The sequence below is a fragment of the Stegodyphus dumicola genome, chromosome 3 (genome assembly GCF_044657685.1).
Source record: "Stegodyphus dumicola isolate Sdum_Otavi_A_Nest chromosome 3, ASM4465768v1".
Lineage (NCBI taxonomy): Eukaryota > Metazoa > Arthropoda > Arachnida > Araneae > Eresidae > Stegodyphus > Stegodyphus dumicola.
The window spans coordinates 219,177,551-219,198,545 of record NC_140770.1 but is presented as its reverse complement, the minus strand read 5'-3'; the positions used below and the strand labels follow the sequence as shown (position 1 = coordinate 219,198,545).

At 36.5% G+C, this 20,995-nt stretch overlaps 1 protein-coding gene across 3 annotated transcripts in view; it reads right to left on the bottom strand.

Moving 5' to 3' along the window:
- LOC118185156 (protein turtle-like) overlaps positions 1-20,995 on the bottom strand; it is a 657,136-nt gene that overhangs the window by 8,987 nt on the left and 627,154 nt on the right. The gene's annotated exons all lie outside the window — the stretch shown is intronic.

Below are 20,995 nucleotides of genomic sequence, written 5' to 3'. Positions count from 1 at the left end.
GTAAAAAACAAGTAATTATCGATATCGATAGGAAATTAGTTGACTTTTCAAGGGGAAAACACCGACTCCCGTTCAATGAACAATCATTAATAAATGCGAAGGTGTTTCGTCTTTTACCCAAGTAAGAATGATGATGCCAAACTGTCAAATTAAGTTAGGCCAAAACTGTAGTTCTGTAAAGTGATGGGATTAGGGATTATAGCCAAAGTAGAGTATCAAAGAACTCATTCTGTTTGAAGCATTTTCGCTAATACGATTCTTAAGAAATTATGAGTGAATGGCCAATTTATGTAGATAAATTTACAAAATACTTGAGTAAATGTCCCCCGACCCCTTCACTTTTATGCATGTTAATTCAAAGCTATTTTTATAAAAATAAACATAATAAACAGTAGTGATTTTAACCGGAATTATGAAATAGAACTTGAAGTAATTGAAATAAACATGACAAAAATAAGAAACATAACTATGTTATCTTTGCAAAAACAAATCAAATAAAAGTTGAAAAATTGAAATATATATAATACGAAAGTAAAAAGGGAAATGTATATGAAAATATATAAAAGGCCAGAAAATGCATTAATTAACTTACGTCCTTCCTAGTGGAATGTCGGTAAAGTGTGTCCAAAAATCCGTTATCGGCAGTGGGGATGCTTTGAATTATTACAGGCGGTGAAACTTTTGAGAAGCTATTTTTGGGAGGTGGAAGGGACTAGGAATGTTGGAGGGAGGTTTGCTGTGGAGTTCTTATGCGAATGTAAACGTCTGTTGAAATTCTGAATGTGCTAGCTAGTGAATGGAAATTAATTAATTTCTGGCTAATTTTCATGTCGGAACGAGGCAGAAAAAAAGAAAAAAAAATAATTTTCACTGTCATCGAGATATTTGACAGACTAAAGAGTATGAAATAGGCTCATGTTTTTTAGTAACAGCATAAAAAAAGTCTTAAAACAATTTTTTACGTTATATACAATTTTGTAATTATATTAGGTACAGATCCTCCAACTGATAGTCATCCAATTTATACCGCCTTCTCAGGTTTAGGAACAAATTATCATATTCCTATCAGTTAAATGATTTAAATTTATGCAGGGATCGAATAAATATTAAATTCATACATATTTACTGAAAAGTGTCGTTAGATGAATTTTTTTTTTTCCTTTGAGAACATACAGACTCCCCGTGCACCACATATGTACAACACGGGGCTTACAAAAGTAAGTTAACTAAAACATTAAAGTTTACATGCATAAATAACATTAAAAATTACATGCATAAATAAAGCGAACAAAAGCAGAGAACAGCAGTTTGGACTTCACGAAAACAGATAAGTTCACTGGCCAAGTAACTCCGAACATTTTCAAATCGTTCTGTAAGCATAATCTAGGGTCACCAAATGTAGGGCACGAGAAAATCAAATGTTCCACATCCTGAGGAACTCTTTTTGAACATTCACATAAATTGTTTGATCGTAGATTAAAGCGAAACAGATAACTTGCAAATTTACCGTGACCAATTGAACCAGAATTGAAATTTACTGTGACCAACCAGATGAAAATTATTGCAGTCTAAAACTGTACTTTATATGACTTATTTTTCAAACTGTACCCAGGTGACAGGTGACGGAGGACGGGGACGCCTGGTGTTTAACATAGGTAAACAGGCGTGTGTCCCACGCCCTCCCCTATCTAGGAATAACAACTCCCTGGGGCCCCGTGAGGCTGCCTCGGGAGTTTGCGTCCTCGTCCTCCGTCACCTGTCACCTGCCTCGGGAGTTTATAATACAGATCTAAAGATCAATACATGGCAAAACAGAGGCTAAGGATTATTGTTTGACAATGGTTGCGTTTCAATAACTTTGTGGGTGTGCATGGCTGTTGGAATAACACAGATACATAAAAATATACAAAACAAATACAGGAATAGATACATATACAGGCAAAAACAAACAAATACTAACAGATACGAACGTAAGAATGCATTGATATTAAGATAAATATGAAGAGAGACACATATGTAAGATACAAGAGTAATAAATACTTAAAAAAACTAAAATACAGAGTGGGGTAAAGGGAATCATACGTGTATTGCTGGTATCTTTGTGGTTGTAAATGTGCTGTGAGCACTTAAACACAGAGATGAAGCAATTAGTACCGGATGTAGAGTTATGGTGCCAGTAGTTAGTGTTAGAGTTCGCTGAAAGTACAGTCAGTTACTATGACTGTGAACAAGTTTAAGAGAATTATCTAAGTCACGGTGTAGGTACTGATGTTCACTGATGTGTGCACTTATGTAGTGCTTAGGCATAGTCGGAGTTGGTGCATGATGTAATAATAGGTTAAGATGTAATAATGTGATAATAGGTTGGAAGGTGATGTAGGCATTCGAAGGCACTTTGAGTTGACACAGTTGGTACTCTGCTAGCACACCGGTAAGGTAAGTTCTAAAGAAGATTTACGTGTGCATATAAGGTTGAAGGCTTGGTGGTGGGGAGCTTTTGTTTAAAAACTTGTGGGGTGGCCCCGGAGTGAAAAGCTTTTGAAAAGGTTGGATAGCCGGTAGGGGGGGCTAAAAGATGATCGTGTTTAAAGAGTTGCTGGATGGGTCTTGGTCTATTGCGGTGAGCAGATATTTTGGCCCATTGCCCCGATTTGAGTGATAGTTTTGCAGATTTTGGTTATGGCTGGCTTGTGAGTGATGATAAAGCGGTGGTACGCATCTCTGTTCATGGTTGGACATGGGAGGTGATGGTCTTTTGTCAGCTGGCAGGTAAAAAGATAGTGGTCTGGGTTGCCTGGGGCTCCACAGATGCATATATCTGTTGATGACATGTTGTGCCTTTGGGAGTAGCTAGGGAATGGGCCGTGTCCCGTGATATATCGTGTCAGCGGAGCGATTGCGATGTGTCGATCCGTGCTGACTTTTGGGAAGAAATCGTAGGTGCGGCGGCCAGTTGTGCTATGGTTCCATTCCTCCTACCATTGTTGGAGCCCTTTACTCCGGAGCTGTCCCTTTAGGTAAGAAGGTGGGGCTTGAAGGTGGATCTGCTGTGCATTTGAGTCGGTTACTGCCTGATTGGCTAAACGGACTGCTGACTCATTGCCTTCGTTGTTGGCATGTGCTTTTATCCACATCAGCGTCGTGTGCATATGTGAAATTTGCTGCAAGAGGTGCTGAAGGGCGATGATGAGAGGGGATCTGTGCTGATGGTTCTGGAGGGCTTGAAGTGTTGAGTAGCTGTCTGTATGAAGTGTGGCATGAATTAGATCATTATTGACAATGTGCTGCATTGCTGCTGTGATGGCCAGGACCTCCGCTTGGAAGATGATGTTGTGATTTTGCAAACGACCTTTCCATTCTTGTTATATCAGGCCATCCTGGTAGTGGATGTAGGCACTGCCTACACCTTCCTCCTGTTTAGAACCATCTGTAAAGATGTGGGTACGTTTTGAAGGTACTTGCATTCCAGTGTTGGTAGGGGTGCGTGGGATGATGACAGAAATTCCTTTGCCTTTAATTGCCAGGTGTGTGTGGAGAGGGTGTCCAGGTGTTTCAAACTGGACTGGGCTGTAGGTGCTATTGTAGAATGTGACGTCTTTTCTTAAGTATACTAGAGTTGAATATGCCGCTTCCATTTCTACTTTGATGTGGAGAGTCAGCAACCCCGCAAGAATAGTCACCGCACTTGTTATGCGAAAGGCTTTCGTGAGGTTGAGGGTGAAAGGGGGTTGGACGGTAGTCAGTAATTTGATTTTACGAGCGCCCATTAGGTGGGCCCAGGCAGCGGCAGCGATCTTCTCTGCCACAGTGTGATATAGGATCTTCTGTATATGATGGTTCTGCCTCCAATTTTGCCCTTAAAACGTGCGTGCCTTCCTTGCAATGGTGATAGTCTTCTTTCTGATGTCTTGAATGTGCGGGAGCCACATGAGTCCTTGATCCCAGAGAAGGCTTAGATGTTTAAGAGTTGAGACTATCTTGATGTTTTGATTGTGCAATTTGATGCAAGGGCGGCGTGATGGAATTGTACCTGCCCTTGGGATGACAAGGGCCATGGATTTCTCAGTGGAAATTTTGAGTTTTAATGCATTGCACATGTTTTTTCGAATATGGTACATGTTGCAGTCCCATTTCTTTCTAATTCCTTCCGTGTGCGGGGCCCACAAGCGGCCGAGCGGTAAAGTCGCTGAACACTGGTAGTTTGGTCCGAGGTTCGAATCCCGCGAACGGACTGGCTGCATGGGCGTTTTCGTGGTTTTCCCCATGTGTAACGTGTATACGAGCCAGTTTCCCTTAGAAAGTCCTCCACGAAGGCATCCCTCTCCTTAGGCAGATAGCCCTTGAGGCTTTGCCATAATCACACACACACACACACACCTTCCGTGTGCGACCCTTGACCAGCAGAGCGACGTCGTCTGCGTAAGCAACAACTCTAGTATGCGGTGGCCAGTCAGCTTAAAGCGCAGAATTGAAAGTTATGTTCCAGAGAACCGGTCCGGCGCAGGAGTCCTGGGGGCATCCTCACTCCTGGCTTTTGTTGGTTGTGCCGTTTTCGTTGGAAATTAAAAAGCTTCGGTTCTCCAAATAGCTATTAAAGATGTTAAAGGCATTTGCTGGGCAGCGTGCTATTCTAAGGGCTTGTTTTATAGAAGGCCACCAGAGGGTGTCGAACGCGCTCTGCAGGTCGATGGAGATGAAGGCCGTATGATATCCCGTAGCTCTGTTGCGTTGTATAGTGTCCCGGATAGTACAGAGAGCATGTGTGGTGGAGAGACGTGGTCGGAATCCGAACTGTCTTGAGCTGAGGAAATTGGTCACGGTCAGGTGATAGGACAGCCGTTGGACAAGTAGTTTTTCATAAATCTTACCCATTGCGTATAAAAGGCAGATGGGTCGATAAGAGCGCAAATCTTGTGCGCTTTTATTTTTCTTTAAGAAGAGAACTACTTGTCCTTGTTTGAAAGCCTGTGGAAAAATTTGTAGATGAAGAAGTCTATTGAAGAAGGTGCTGAAGAATGATGGACATGCACTGTAGGCCACCTTGATGATAGCATAGACGAGGCCGTCTGGGCCTGGTGCCTTTTTGCGCGGGAGGAGTTTGAAGACATGTCTAATCTCACTGCTACTGAAGGGAATATCATACGAGGTGGTGGGAGTGCTTGCATTTTCGTGGATGACACGCTGTGAGGGCGTGTCCTCCTCTGGGTTGTCATCAGGGAATATAGTGCTCAGGATTGTGCTGACAGTGTGTTCCACTATGTTGGTATTATCGGCCAGTGCTGGAGTCTGGATATGGATCTGTGCCGGGCGAAAGACTTTGCCGGTGGTAAGTTTGTGGAGGATGCCATATGAGTTATTATTAGCTGTACAATAGTTCCTCCAACTAGTAATTTTGGCTGTTAGAATATTATTTTTGTAAAGGGCTCTCTCTTTCCTGTATGCCAGCAAAATTTGTTGTCTGATGCTGTTGTCTGCAGTGCGGATGCGACGTCTAAGGGCTCTGTATTTTTGTCGCTGTGTGCGAAGCTCCTTGGTCCACCAAGGGACTCCTTGTAGTTTCCTCGCGGACCGGGTGGGCAGAATGTTGTGGCATATGTCTTTCAGTGTCGCCAGGAGTTTATTGGTGAATAATTCCATGTCGGCTGGACTGTTAATGCTGTGAAGTTATGTAAGATGGTGGAGAAGGAGGAGGTGAGGTGCCGGATCTTATTGCCTGGGAGCTTAAATCTGGTAATAACAGAAATGGTGGTGTCGCAGCTGATGGAGAAATGTATGTACTTGTGGTCTGAGTTACTCTCTTCTTCATTGACTGTCCAATCTTGAGTTGTACGTGCGATGTTGTGCGTGCAGAGAGTAAGGTCTGGCCAGCCAGTATTGTAGGAGTATTGTAAACTGTACCCATAGATCAAACTCAAGCCGTTCAAAATATATTCAGCAGCTCAATCCTTTTAAAATAACATACATATAAAGTTCAGTTAAATAATTGGCCCACCGGGGGCCGAGCGTTAAAATCACTGATTTGAGGTAGTTCCAACCTGGATCGACTCCAGGCGAACTGGCTGACTGCATGGGCGTTTTCTTGATTTTCCCCATTCGTAACGTGTTTATGAGTCAGTTTTCTCTTAGAAAGTCCTCCAGGAAAGCATCCCTTCTCTTAAGCAGATAGTGTTAGTTTTCTTTGCCATAACCAACTAAACCAAACCAGTTAAGTAGTTTAACAACATATTTTATGAACAAGTCATCTATCAAATTCATATAACTGTTCTAAACGGCGATCAAATCTCTAAATAAGGGGGACTCAGTTCCAACTAATAGATGGCTTCTCTTAAGGAAATTGCGTTATATATTTGAAGTACTCGGCTTTCATCCGTTTTCAGGAAGGAACTTAAAAGTTCGCACTTAATAAATAGTGGTCGAAATTCATTCGAAGACCTGTTCGCAAAAACGAATGAGGAACAAGAATCGAGCTGTCAATAATAGAAGCTCATTGAACAGAAACTTGCTGCGAATATACACAGCCTCTTTCGAAAGCACATACATAGGCAGCACCTACCGAAGAAACATGGGAATCAAACTCTACACCCAGTTCTCGAACTAGATATAAAGATAGGTGAGGATCGAACAAATTATACTTTATTTTAGAAGGTTACTGATTTTATTATTGCAATTATTATTAGTACGAGTTAATAATCTAAATAAAGCAGATTTTTATCTTCAGCGCTCGACGCTGTTGCCCCTCGAAAAATGATTGAGAAAATCAGCTGGCGCTTTCAGAGCTGAGTCGTACGAAGATGGGAATTGACCGAAATGACTTCCCATGAATTTTTGGAATCCTGGGCTACCGCTGTCGAAACTCAACTCTCTGTCGTTTCTCTGAAGGAGATAGTATCAAAATCAAACAATCAAAACAACTAGATAGACGAGGGCAGATTTTAATAGTAAATATTAAATTTCTTTCATAACTCATTCACTTTTTATAAACAAATAACGCTTTTTCTTAGTTTATAATCAGCGCCATAGTGACACTTAGATGAAAAACGGTGAAATTTTAACAAATAACCTTTTGCTATCTTTGCAAAATACAGTAACTTCCCCCCCCTTTTTTTTTTTTTTTTTTTTTTTTTTTTTTCATGCAGGTAATATTAACTAGTTTTTCGCACATTAAATGCTCCATTTACTTTGTGTGTTCCATTCAAAAGGCAAAAATTCTCTATCTATAGTAAGATAGTATATATTAATTATGAAAACTTCTCACAGTTGTAATTTTCTGATAACCAAATTGTATTTTAGCGTGACTCATCGAGAACGAAATTTTGAATACAATCTTACATTTATCAGTTTAGAATATTTCAAATTTATTATTTCAGCGTAGCTTCATTTCATATTCATTGAGATACCACGTAATGCATTCTTATATTAGATTAGTCTGCTAATAATTCAAATTTAAGACTGCTGAAACAAGAGTTATAATGCTCAGCACAAAAATTGTAGATTATAAAATGAATATATTTAAGAAACTTATTTTTCGTAAAGTGTGCGTTTATAAATTAAATTAGAAATTATTAACTTTAATTTATGAATTCATTTAAAAAAGTGAGATATGCCAAAACTGTACATTTATCATCAAAATACGTATAGAGTATCACGAAGATAGTTTAAAAATTGCGTAGGCACTTTATTTACTTACGTAGATACATTATACTTTTATTAAACTCATATCTAAAAATTCTACGTATAATTATTTTTCATCATGCAATTTATGTTCATCTAAATTAAATAAACATATTATTAACTTAACTGTAATTTATGTAATTTATACATACTACTAATTATTTTAGTAGCTAATTATTTTAGTAGCTACTAATTTAAATAAAAATATTATTAACTTAACTGTAATTTATGATTTTATATAAAGAAGAAAGATATGTCGCAAAATTTGTAAACCTTTAGAGTAATTCTTCAAAACAGTATATTTCAGAATTCATAATGTTTGCAATATTTAATTATAATTTTTAAAACTTTCATAAAATGTACTTTTGGAGTGCTTAAAATGTTCTTTTGGAAAGCTTTTCTAACTAAAATATTTCACTTTAATGTCAGGGTTTAATGGTGTAAACTCTTTCGTTTTAATTTTAAACTGAAATTTTAATTTCTACTGAAAACATTGCATTTAATTTAAACCAGAAATGTTTTTTATGTTAAAAAGAACAATTTTTTCGCCTTAAAATCTTTAAAAGCTACATAATCATATCACATATCAATTTTTTACATGTTTAATACTGAATAAAATACGTAGGTATATTTGGGCATTCACTATCAAATTTACCGTTTACATAAGTCAAGGAAATGGAAATTAGGATTACAATTTTAAGAGTGCATGCGTTTTTAAATAAAGAAGAAACTAGATTGCTGTTGTTCGTTTGTCTAACAGAGTTTCGCATCAAAGGGTATAAAACATGTGGTACTGTTAATGTGATATATGATACTCTTAAGATTATATATGCTATTGAACTGGTGATAAACATTTTAAAATTATTAATTTTTTCTTCCTTAAATGTGTCTCCGTTTGATTACTCCAATTAATCGCTGCCTCTTTGAAAACTCAAATTAAAGAATGAAACCAAATGATAGCGAAAATCTTATAAAATAATTGATTTTTTGTCAATAACTTAGAAATATGTATAATTAAAATTTAAGGAAACTTGTATAATTAAAATTTAAGCTATTTGCGTTTATTTACATAAAACATAATACGTATTTCTGAGACCTAACAAATTTCTTTTGACCTAAGTCAGTCTTCAACCTAAACGTCAAGGATTTTCCAGTTTATTAAAATAATGGGATTACTCTAAGATTAAGTACAATGACTCTTTACTTTCAATCTTTTAACAAATTTTCTAAATTTTTTGGCATATTTATAAGCATTAATTTAATGATTAATTACCATGACACTGTGATAAGGCTACATAAAAGAAGAGACTGAAGATTAATATGGACAAGGATGTCTCGTGAGAATAAGCTGAAAATTATTATTTCTTAACTTACAAACACGTGTTCAATAGTTGTTAAAATAGTCTTTATTAAAATAATTAAATCGTTGGCAATGTTAAAAACGCAAGCTCGAGAGCCACAAATTGCTCTCGCACGTAAAATGTTTAGAATTTGATTTTTGAAATAGATAGGTTTTTCTCTGCAAAATTGTATGTAGCCATTTTTTTTGCGTTCAATAAAATTCTTATGCTGTGTTTTGTTTTGAAACTGATGTCACAACCCAGGTTTTGCATAGCGGTTTCGGCCACTACACCACAGCAGTAAATATTAAAAGTTATTGGCAGCTTTTAGGGATTGTTCCTGAGAGTAAATTTAGGAACGGACTTTTTCGCCTGTGAACTTGACTTTCTTCTCTTCAAGAACGATCTAATTTTTGCGTGCATGGACAGTTCGCGTGGTGAAGCCTCTTCAGTGACAAGTGACAGTGTGTCAAAAGGGAACGCCGGAGGAAGCGTGATCTAGTGCCGCAAAATAGTGAAATTTCCTGGAAGAATATCCAAGTAGTGCCAGGAGAGTCAATCTAAGGCGTCTTCAAAATTGGTGAGTACCATTTTTGTGATTTTGGAGAGATTATGCCAGTTATTCGAGACTAGGCTTATTTTGGATATAGAGCAGGAAAAGGTTTCCTCTTAATTAGCATTTTTTTATATACGCTTTGTTTGTAGGCGTAGGTATTATCATTAAGTGTTGTAAGGCAATTTGTGTTCAGAATTGTTAGGGAATTATTCATAGACCTGTTGTTGTTTTTGTGTTATTGTTTTTAGGGGTAGGTTATTTTTTTTAATTTTCCATAATGGGTGAGTTTATAAGGAAATATACTAAAGCTCTGCTATTGGAGTTAACGGAGGAGTTTGAAACAAATGTGTCTCAGGCAAATAGAGTAAGAGAAATTAGGCAGGATATTCTAAATGCCGAGGACTATGAAGAAGAAGCTGCGAAAGAATACGCGGCAAGAATTTGGGCTGCGGCTGAGCAGAGAAAAGCAGAAGAAATAGCCGAACAAGAGAGAGCAGAGCGGGAACGGGAACGGGAGCGAGTTTTTGAATTGGAAAGGTTAAAACTGATGAATGTGGTTCAGACTAATAGCCTAGTTTCCACAGTTTCGAAAGTTGAACAATCTAGAGAAAAAAGGGTTAATTTGAAAGATCTAGTACCGCGTTTTGATCCGAGTAATATAGATATTTCATTATTCTTTATGCTATATGAGAAACAAGCTCAAAAAGAGAACGTTAATGAGATTGATTGGGTCTCACAATTAATTCCTTTATTACCTTACGATGTAGCCCAGTTAATAGTGAAAGAACCAGCGGATAAAGGGGATGATTATCAGCATGTTAAGAAATTACTCATGCAGAGATTCAAGCTTAGTTCTTGGGCACTAAAAACAAAATTTGAAGAACATTCTAGAAAAAACGGAATGTTATGGGTGGATTTAGTGTATGAATTGAGAGTGTTTTTAGAAAACTGGTTAGATTCAGTAGAAGTTCAAGATTTTGAAAGTCTTAAGGAACTTATGCTCACTGAGCAAATTAAGCGACGAGTCCCTCTAGAAATAAGAGAGCACTACTTAGACAATTGGGAAGAATTTAAAACAGCTTCCATTTTAGCAGAGAAATGCGACAAGTATGAGGCTTTGCGAAGAGATATGAGGAAGTTAGAACAGAGAGCGGTGTTAAAGAAACCATTTGAGAAAGATAAAGAGCGGTATATAAATTCTAACTGTAGTTATAATCAGAAAAGTAGTGGTCATCAAAGAATCAAATCAGAGGAGCATAGAAAAGTGGAGGCTCCTAAAAAAAGCAAGTTTTCAATGAAGAAGGTTTCGAGAAACAGCGTAAAATAAGGTGTTACCAATGTGGAACATATCCGACCTAACTGTCTATCGCTGGAAAAGAATAAGGCTAATCTGGTGAATAATCTAGGAACGGAGAGTTTAGGAAAATGTTTTGAGCCGTATTTCAAGAAAGCAGTTATTAATGGGATAGAGAGAGAATATCTGAGAGATACTGGAGCTGGTATAGATCTGTGTACTTGGATACTTGGATAGTACTTGGATTAATACTAATGACTTATTAGGGGAAACTGTATGGGTGAAACAGCCTTTGGACACAGAATGTAAATGTTTACCTTTGGCGAAAGTCACCATTGAAGGTGATTTTGGTGTGGTCACCACAAAGGCAGCGGTTACTCCGGTAGAGTTAGATAAAGAGTACTATTTTTAGGGAATAAAACTGCACAGTTGATTGAGGAAATTAGGGAACGACCAGTTCTCTTGAATGCTGTGGAGACTCGTAGTCAGGCGCATGCGCGCAGGAGTTTAGAGAGAGCGAGTGCAAAAGACTTAGATTCCAGAGATCGGAAGAAAAGAAAGAGAAAATAAAAGGGCCGTCAATAATGAGCATTCGGAAGAAAGGAATTTAACCAGTAATACGGAGGAGACAATTAAAATTGCAGACATCAGTTTAGAAGAAAGGTCTATCCTTGCGGATGTTTCGCCAGCAGAATTCTTGGAAGCACAAAAACTTGAGCCAGTTTAGCGACCCTGTGGAAGAAAGGGGAAAGTGAAAATGAAAAAGAGTTTATAATAGTTGACTATTATAAACTCTTTTTCATTATTCAGACTATTCAGAGTGGCAGCTTCTAAAAAGGGGAAGATAAGCGTCAGCTGTGTGTGCCTCTCGTTTTTAGGAAAGGGATCTTGAAGTTATGCCACGAGGAAATCTCTGGTCATTTAGGAGTAACAAAAACCAAGGATAGAGTGTTGACACACTATTTCTGGCGTAATTGCTACCAGGAAATTGAAGAATTTGTGAGGACGTGCGATATTTGTAAGCGTGTAGGTCATAATAAGGATAAAAAGAAAGCCCCTATGAAGATTGTGCCTGTTATATCAGAAGGGTTTAGCAGATTAAATATTGATGCAGTAGGACCTCTCATTCCTAGTTCGCGTGAAAATAAATACGTAATTGCGAGTATTTGTGTTGCTTCCAAATATCCAGATGCCATTCCTGTACAATATTTAAACTCTAAATGTGTGATTCAAACCTTGATACATATCTTTTCTAGATCAGGTTACGCTAAGGAAATTCAGTGTGATTTGGGTAGATCGTTTACCAGTGAACTTACATCTGAGTTTTTTAGCAAGTTCGGAATTAAGGTTTATCATTCTTCTGTGTGTCACCCTCAAAGCAATTCTGTTGAAAGGTTGCATTCCACCTTGAAAAGGGTATTGAAGGCTTTGTGCTTGGAAAGCGGGAAGGACTGGGAAGAATGTTTTCCATGTGCTTTGTTCGCCTTCAGAACTGTTAGCCATGAGAGCACAGGTTTTAGTCCCTGCGAGTTAGTACATGGAAAAAGTTTGAGAATGCCTCAAACGATTGTGTATAAAAACTGGCTAGAGGAAGAAAGTTCAGACCCCACTGTGGTCGAGTATGTTCTAGACTTAATAAACAGATTAAAGAAGTGACAGGAGCTGGCTGTAGAGAGGATGAAAGAGTGTCAGAGTAAAAGGAAACTCTGGTATGATCGCAACGCTGTTACGAGAAGGTTTAAGGTCGGAGATCTCGTGCTTGTTTTAGCCACGTCTAAACCACACAAAATGGCTCTGAACTGGATAGGGCCAGGTAAAGTAACTAGTGTCATTTCCGAAACCAATTATACGGTAGAGATTCCTAGTAAGCGTAGCAGTGACACGATTTATCACGTAAATTTGATGAAACCTTATTATCAGCGCCCCGAGTTTGTGAATCTTGTGATGGAGGAGGTCATGGAAGATATTGAGGGAGAAGTGGCTATTCCTCATCCCTTGGCTGATCCAACTCAGGTAGATTTTTGGAAAATAGTTGGAGATAGTAAGCTAGAAGAAAAAGCATCGGCAGAGGAAATAGGAAAATTCCAAGAAGTTATAAGGAAGTATGGAGCGGTGTTTTCGTCCGACCCAGGCTGTACGTTTTTGGTTGAAATGGACATTAAATTGTTGGATGAGACTCCGGTTAGAGACAGGCCATACCGAATGTCGGCGAGACAAACCGACATCCTAAAAGAGGAAATTAGGCGGTTGCTTGAGTTAGGAGTCATAGAAGTCGGGCAATCTGATTATGCTTCGCCTATGACCTTAGTAGAGGTCCAAGGTAAAGATCCTCGTCCTTGTATAGACTACAGAAAATTAAATTCAAAAACTATGACTGAATTTTTCCCTCTTCCCAATATTGAAGAAGTGGTAGAAAAAGTCAGCGCAGCTCCATTTATCACAATCATGGATCTAACCAAAGGATACTTCCAGATACCACTCACAGAACGTTCACAGAGGTATGCCGCATTTGTGACACCTTTTGGATCTTTCATCCCGAAGAAAATGATGTTTGGGCATTTAAATTCGCCTTTCTATTTTTGTAAATTGATCGCTCAAGTTTTAGGAGGGCTGGACAATTTTTGTTCTACCGTATATTGACGACATCGCAGTCTTTTCGCCGACTTGGGACAGGCATATGAAAGATTTGGATGTGGTTTTAGGTCGCCTTCAGGAGGCTAAATTGACTATTAAGCCCTAGAAATGCAAATTCGGACAAGACCATGTGAAATTTCTGGGTCATGAAGTACGGTCTGGGAAAAGGTCGCCTAGTGAGGCCAAGATTCAAGCAATCAGAGATTTTCCGATCCCCACTACTAAAACACAGATACGTAGCTACCTTGGTACTGTGGGCTACTATGCAAGGTGCATAAAAGACTACGCCAGTATTGCGGCACCTTTGACAGACGCTTTGAAGGGGAAAAACAAAAAAGAAAAAGTGATTTGGACAAAAGAGTGCGACGAGGCTTTCAATAAACTGAAGACCAAACTAGTAAAAAGTCCGGTTTTATTTGCACCAGATTATTCTAAAGAATTTATTGTGCAGACACATGCCAGCTTATATGGTGCGGGTATTGTGTTGTCTCGAATTCAGGATGGGGAGGAACACCCTATATTGTATCTTAGCAAAACGTTTACTAAAGCGGAGCGAAATTATAGCACCATTGAAAGAGAACTAGCGGCCATTATTTATTTAATGAAGAAACTAAATCATTACTTGGACGGACAGAAATTCAAGATCCAGACGGATCATAATCCGTTGACTTTTTTAAACAAAATGATGGGATCAAATTCTCGTTTGACTCGCTGAGCATTGTGTCTCCAACAGTACAACTTTGAAGTTGTTCATAGGCCAGGCAAATTACACGGTAATGCAGATGGCTTGAGTCGTGGTCTAGTCCAGTGACTGAATATCACTAGTGGATACAAAGTAAGGTAAAAAGTAATGAAAATGGGTGAAAATGATTTTTGTGAAAATGATTTTTGAGTTTTGGAATTATATTTGTGTAGATTCAAAATTGTTTGCATTGTGTGTTTCATTTTCAAAAAAAAAAAAAAAAAAAAAAAATGTTAGAACTAAATGTTTTATTTTAAGTATTAGCATTGTGTAAAATTTGAGGAATATGCTTTGTATAAGACACACATTAGGAGTAGTTTAAATTATTTTTGTTTTATTTGTGCGGTTATGTTATCTAAAAAATAAGTGCAGGGTAATGTAACTGGCTTCTCTATTATCACTTAAATGGTTACCACTTGTGTTTTGAAAGCAGTGAAATGTATTTAGAATTTTTCCTTCCATAGTCAAGAAAAATTTCTTTATGAGGGGAGGAGCTGTGATAAGTTTACATAAAAGAAGAAGAGACTGAAGATTAATATGGACAAGGATGTCTCGTGAGAATAAGCTGAAAACTAAAACTATTATTTTTTAACTTACAAACACGTTTTCAATAGTTGTTAAAATAGTCTTTATTAAAATAATTAAATCGTTGGCAATGTTAAAAACGCAAGCTCGAGAGCCACGAATTGCTCTCGCACGTAAAATGTTTAGAATTTGATTTTTGAAATAGATAGGTTTTTCTCTGCAGAATTGTATGTAGCCATTTTTTTTTTTTTTTTTTTTTTCGTTCAATAAAATTCTTATGCTGTGTTTTGTTTTGAACCTGATGTCACAACCCAGGTTTTGCATAGCGGTTTCGGCCACTGCACCACAACACTCATTTAGAGATTTATCTCTTGTTATGAAAGCTATTGTTTCTAATTTTACGCTGGAAATAATGATTGCATTTTGACATTGCTTTTCAGACTTTGTTTAAGCATTGTTCCTCAGACTTTAAATTTATGTATCGAATTAATTTTCCCTCGTAATTAAAAAAGTGAATTAGATTCATAGTATTCTAGCCCGAGAGATTAAATTTCATTTTTTTTAACATAAAAAATAAAATTTGTCAAAATCAGACAAAATATAGCAACTTTTAATTTATATATATGTATATTACGATATACTGTCTAATGTTTTATTTTTAAATGCATTAAAATATTTAACGACACTTTTACTTCAACACTTTTTTCTTTTTATCATAAAAAGCTTGTTAAATCTTGATCCGCTTTTTGAGTACATGGGAATTGTTAATGAAACTTCTGTTTCAGAGGAGAATTTTTCAGTCTTTACGCTGACGAAGAAACCATTTATGTAAATAGTAAGCGAAAAACTGGTACTTAATTAATCATACTTACAATATTTATATTTCGTTTACAGTCATAACAATGCAGATCCGCAGCTTAACGACTACCGCTCTGTATCGGCTGGTTCTCAACTCACATCGGACAGTATTATTCCAACCCAAGCTCAGAGGGAAGCATTTATTAATTTTATTATAACTGAAAAATATCCCTTCCCTCATTTAAAACGCAATTTCTGTTTCTAAATCCACTTGCACAAATAAAACAATGTAGAATCACCGCTATAATCAATGTAGAATCACCACTATAAGAGATTTATTTATTATTATTTATTTATTTATTACGTGCTTCGCCCTTAGGCACTACACGGAAAGGGAGGGATGCCCGTGGAGGTCATTTTAAGGGAAACTGGCTCGTATCCACGTTACACATGGGGAAAACCACGAAAACGCCCATGCAGCCAGCCCGTTCGCCGGGACTCGAACCGCGGCACGAACTACCAGTGTTCAGCGGCTTTTACCGCTCGGCCGGTGGTGGGCCCGCTATATATCTCTTCAGGATATTATAGTTTATAAAAATAATATTGTTAGAAATTTTGTACATAGATCATTTTAGTAAAATTATATGTGAAATAGCAGCATTTTTCGGTATAATGTAACATGGGAATTTCGAGAGAAATGATGCCCTGCTGGAAAAGTAAGACTGCAGAGGTCTTACTCTATTAAACATTGAGTAAATGGTTATCTCACAAATATGGTGAGATATCGCCAAGCTGGCAGCGTTTTCAACGACTAATTTTTGTCGCCAAATTTAGGGGAAAATCGTCAGAAATCACCAAACTCTATGATTATTTGGCAACACTTTGGTCCGGTCCCCGTATCACCGTAAGAGGTATTATCATTGAGTAACTGCAATTGATTTTATGTGTAACTAACGGTATGTGGCCCACATATGCCTTCAAGTAATTGAGAAGCAGAAAGTACTAGAAATCTCTCGGCGGCTGGGAGAAATCTTTATAAGACCGAAGAGAACATCAAATTCTTAGTTGTTAGCCGTTTAGTTCAGCGTTAAGTTGGAAGAATTGAGATATCGCTGGGTGGGCTTCCTCTTTAGATGAGCTTTGGATTACGTTATGTTTAACATTTTTAGTAATTTGTATTGTTACTATTGATTGTACTCTGTGATAGTGTGAAGGAGATGCACGATTATTTTTTTTTTCAATGTTTCAAGACTCTGAAGTGTTTCTTTCGATAAAATACATTTCAACAACGTATAAGCGGAGCTGTGTGCTTTCAATATATTGCGAACCCTTACGCATGCAACAAGATTACAATGCTTTCATTTTTGTTTTGCATTATTTTAGTATGTGTGTTTAACCTCATTTAAAGTGTTTTCAGGAGACACCGTGAAAATACATCCTATTATTTATCCATACATATTATTTTGTTACAATTTTGAAGCTATAAGAAAACTAACTTTGTCAAATTTTATTTTTCAGTGTTAACATGAACAGTTTCGAAAACATTTCGTAAAAAGTTCGCATTGAGTTCGTTGCAATCTAAAAGGATCTCTGTAAAAAGTATTTCACATATGTACATTTTCCATTTTGTAACATTTTGTTACTACAAAAAGTGAGAAAATGGTAAATGACATATGTTTGTATTTACAATATTAGTTAATTTTACTGCTTATTGGGTTTTCCCTTTTGCATTTTGGTATTTTAAATTCGTTCACTGCATTTCTTATTTCGTAAAGAAAATGAAACGTTTCCTAAGTTTCTTTCTTTGTGTCCTGGAGTAACTAAATGGGATAATGCTTTTTACGTAATTCCAGTTATTGTGCTCTCTTTTGGTACTGTAAATTCGTTCCCAGTATTTCTTATTTCGTAAAGAAAATGAAAGTTTCTTAAGTTTCTTTCTTTCTATCTCGGAGTAACTAAATGGGATTATGTTTAATTCAGAAGTCAAACAACAAAAATCAGCGTTATATTTACAACTTTTTTTTTCACAGGACTAGTTTCGATGGTTTTACCGAACCACCATCTTCAGCTGCAGAACCGCAAATGAACCAGATAGGAAATAATGATTAGATAAGATAAGAAAGTCTGGACAAGAATAAGCAAGTGGCGCCATCTGTTGGTGAAACCAGAACTAAAACATAATTTCTTTAAAGGCCGAAGGCAAATTTGGATTGGAATTAGGATCGTTAACTAGAACAGAAAGATTTTTATGAATGTGAAATGCCTCTAGAAAATCCAGTTCTCCAATGGGAGATGTTTTTTGAATAATTTTGGCAGCAGAAAAACTGAAAGTGTGGTTTTCGGACCAACAATGTTGAGCAACAGAAGACTTCTGTGTTTCCTTTTTTCTAACATATGCCTCATGTTCCTTGACGCGAAATTTTAAGGCTCTCTTAGTTTGGCCAATGTAAATTAAACCGCACTGGCAAGGAATCCTATAAATACCCCAGGAATTCATATCCGGAATGGGGTCCTTTAGTATGGAACTCTGAATTTTATTGATGGGAGAATAAACAACCAGAACGTTAAATTTCTGCAAAATATGTGCAACTTTATAGCTAATTGATGGAAAGAAGGGAATGACAACAGAATTTTTATAATCTCCTAAAACAAGAGTGTGCTTTTTAGTGTGTTGAGATAAGAATTTTTTAACTGCTTGATTAATAATGTTGGGTGGAAAACCCCTGTCAATAGCTATTGCTTTTAAATAATTTAGTTCTTCATCAAGGGCTAGTTTGGAGGAGCAAACTTGAAGAGCACGGAAAGTATAGGAATAAAATGAAGCTAACTTTTGTTTAGTCGGATGACATGATTTAAAGTGTGGTGGAAGGCAAACCGATCAAGGTTTACGGTAAACCGTAGTACTGAAGTTGGATGTGTTACGTGTAAACAGAATGTCGAGAAACGGAAGAGAATTGCAAGTCTCAAGTTCAAAAGTGAACTGAATAGCAGGATCAATAGAATTCATTGTTGAAAGAACTTTATTTAAATCATCTTTATTACCTTCAAACAGAGTAAAAGTATCGTCTACGTAGCGGAACCATGCCGGGAAGTTTAAAGTTTCAAACAATTTTGATTCATAATAATGCATGTAGATATCAGCCAGGATGGGACTGAGGGGGCTTCCCATGGCTAATCCCTCAGTTTGCTTGTAATATTTATTTTGGAAAACAAAATGTGTTTGTTTCAAACAGAGTTGAGTGAGAGAAATTAGCTCATCAATTTCGATGCAAGAGAAATGAAATTCGCGAAGGTCTGGTTTCTAGACATCTTAATGCACCCTTATCTTATCTAATCATTATTTCCTATCTGGTTCATTTGCGGTTTTGCAGCGGAAGATGGTGGTTCGGTAAAACCATCGAAACTAGTCCTGTGAAAAAAATTTTGTAAATATAACGCTGATTTTTTTGTTTGACTTCTGAATTAGTATTTAATCGGCGTGTTATTGGGATTATGTTTGTTACATAACTCCAGCTATATATTCATCACTTCCAATCACCTGAACTCCGTATCATCAGAGCTTCCAACATCTAAACGGATGTTTTAAAGTTAATTAAATTTCACCGCAATCGAGTTGATAATTCCAAAGCCCATTTTTAAAAATGTATTAGCACTTTTTGTGAGAAATGCAATAAATCTATTTTTATAACTATTCTGAAATGAAATAACATTCTTAATTATTTATCTAGAATAATGATACCTCCTATTCTATATAGCAGAGAATGAATTTTAAGTAAAACATAGTAATTGTATAAACCAGATGATACTGATCACTGAAACTTAATGACAACGAAATTTAAATTTGTGCAAAACGTTAGCAAATATATGCTTTATAAATCTTTTCAATGGCTTTTACTTCTTCCAGCTATCATATTTTAATAAAAATAAGCAAAGATTTTATTTTATGCTCATCTATTTCAAACTTGGTATTCTTGCATGTACTTGAGTAATTTTTCTGTTCAATTACTTCAACACCTAAAAGCACAAAAATACTTACACTGCAGTTGGTATATTGGCAGACGTATTACTTATTTCTGCTTTTCTACAAACGTTTCAATCTTAAAGACCTCCCATCACAAATACGTGCTTTTCTATAAACTTGGATTTCGATAAATCCCAAGACTTTGTTTTAAGAGTTTTTAAAAAGAAGTATATCGTATCCATTTCAGTAGTGTGCCCTAACTAAGAAGTGAAAAGAATGAAAAATCACTAAAATCAGATGTGAAGACAGATAAATTGGGTTATTAAAGGTAATTCCAGTCTTGGGCTGAGTTTAGAAAAGGGTAACCTGGCAAATTACTGAATACGCTAAAATACATAGGCCGTGCATGACTCTTAGTGTTTAAAATAGTTATGTCCTAATAAAACTGGAGATTTTGTTTTATTTTCTTTGTTAAAACTTTGTGAAATTTCTAGTTTAAAATTAATATTTTAGTTTAAACTAAATACGTAAGCTATCCTTAACTTTTAATTAAGTTAAGAAATCACTTATACTTTATGCCTGAAATTTTGCCTGAATGTTTAATATAATACATTATTTTACAAAATCCCGCTGTGACTTAACGTTTAAGCATTTATAATAAGAAAACGCTTTCATTTTATTCACCCAGTCAGTTATTACACTGACAAGTAATAACTTCATCAGAAATAATTCTGAAGAAACTTTAATTTTGATCTAGAGAGGTGCACAAATTTAAAGCTGAATTTTAATACAATCCAAAACCCTCCATTAACACCAGTCTTTAATCATTTCCAGATATGAGCATTCAGAATCGCTTCAGGCGGAATTATCACTTCCAATTCCAAATGTCAGAAAATGCCAGTTTCCTCCACCAATATGTGCGCTGTCTGCGAAAATTTTCAGATGCATTTTCGGGTGGAAGATGGCAATGTTCATTTGCAAAGATTTCATTAGGTTAAGCGGCAGGTCCCAAGGCTATTGGTCTGAAAAAGGTTTAAGAGAGAAATGATAGAATTTTCTAACATCCAATATAATGTTCAAGTAAAGAGTGCGACATTTTCTCCTACTCTTCGTCTTTCACATGATACCCAAAATCCTCCTATCATTTTTAGTGTTAGTATAGAAAACTTAAATAAAATGAGAGATTTTATTTCGGTAATTTTAATTTTTGAAACATTAGATGACATCAGTAGATATGAGCAAAAAATGTTTAGCGTATTTAATTACATATGTTGTCTTTACCCTCATTTGAAGAGAAAAATATAGTTAAAGTAATGTGAGTGACTGAAAGCTTAAGACATAAGTTTGTCTCAGTATTTCTTTCAATGTATAAATCAATTTTCCCATGTAAATGATCGAAAAGTTTAATTTTTTCTCCTTAAAATGTGTAAATTTTGCTTGAAGTAGCATGAGAATCAATGGAAGTTAAATTGAT